Source organism: Nicotiana attenuata, unplaced genomic scaffold (genome assembly GCF_001879085.1).
Source record: "Nicotiana attenuata strain UT unplaced genomic scaffold, NIATTr2, whole genome shotgun sequence".
NCBI classification, from domain to species: Eukaryota; Viridiplantae; Streptophyta; class Magnoliopsida; order Solanales; family Solanaceae; genus Nicotiana; species Nicotiana attenuata.
The window spans coordinates 310,714-312,216 of record NW_017670301.1 but is presented as its reverse complement, the minus strand read 5'-3'; positions in this window follow the sequence as shown (position 1 = coordinate 312,216).

The following is a 1,503-nucleotide window of genomic DNA, read 5'->3' as shown; positions in this document are numbered from 1 at the left end:
TCACTACCTCGTCGAGGTTAGGCTCGACACTTATAGATTATATTGGATCGGTTGTACTCATACTATACTTTTGCACTTTCTGTTTAGATTTTCACATTGGTACTAGTGGAGTGCTGAGAGGTACTTAGTGGATACCAGACAGTGATTCAAGGTAGAGTTGCATCCCGTTCACAGGTCTTAGAGTCATTTTCCTATTTTCATTGTACTGGTTCCATTTTATTTTGGACAGTGTTGTATTTCTTTCAGAACTTTGTATTTAGTTAGATCTAGAAGCTCATGCACTTGTGACACCAAATCTTGGGATAGTTTTACGTTAGATAATAGTTTTAAAACATATTATGTTATAGCAGAATTGTTTCACGTTATGCTATTTGTTTAGCTGTCGGTTATTTATCCTTCCCCGAATCCCGCACATAGCGAGAGTTTAGCATCGGGCTGCCCTTTTTTTCCTTTGCATATCGTTTATTGTGTTGGCTTGCCTAGCAAATGTTGTTAGGCGCCATCACGACTCTTATTGATTGTGATTTTGGATCGTGACATATTTAGAGCTTTTTTATTTCTTAATTATCAAATGATTATACTCAAAATTGTAAAAATTGGTGACATTTTTACAATTTAGACCTTCGTGACATATTTAGACCTTTTTTATTTTGGGTCGTGACATATTTAGACCTTTTTTATTTCTTAATTATCAAATGATTATACTCAAAATTGTAAAAATTGGTGTTCAAGTTTCTTGACCTTCCAATTGAAAATATTCTATTCTTTCATTAACTATAAAAAGCTAATGCTTGAAGTTTTTGATTTAAATAGAAGAAAACATATTTCGGACAACGAGATTAATACAATTAAAGACGTTTTGTGAGTTTTATCAAACAACGTGTCTAACGGCTATCTACTCCCTCCGTTCACTTTTACTTGTTGAGTATTCTAAAAATAGATTTTCACTTTTACTTGTCACTTTTAGCATATCAAGAGAAGACAATTTCTTCTTTCCTGTTATACCCACAATATTAATTACCCACTTCAAACCATTCTCTCAAATCCATTAAAAATATGCATTAATTAATATGGATATGTGCAAAGTCCATAGTGGACAAGTAAAAATGAACCGAGGAAGTATAATCTAAGTCATCCAACGTAGACCCGACAACTTGATACAAACAACTTTTATCCGCAATTAATACTTACCAAATTAGTAAATAATTTAATTTTAGTGTTTGTTGTGTGATTATATACCACTAAAATTATAATTAAGTAATAAATTGGTACAAACATAGTAAATTTTTTAAACTACAATTTGAGATGAAAAGGCTAAGACCATGAAAAATATTTATTCACTTTCATTTTTAGGCAGAACTTATGAGTGTAAAATATGTATAATTTGATTAATGTGTATTATCACTTAAATTTATCTCACATATACTATAAGTTAAATAGCTAAATACCGGATAGGCAAAGTATTTTCCCTGAAACCACACTCACCTACCACCACCAACCCCC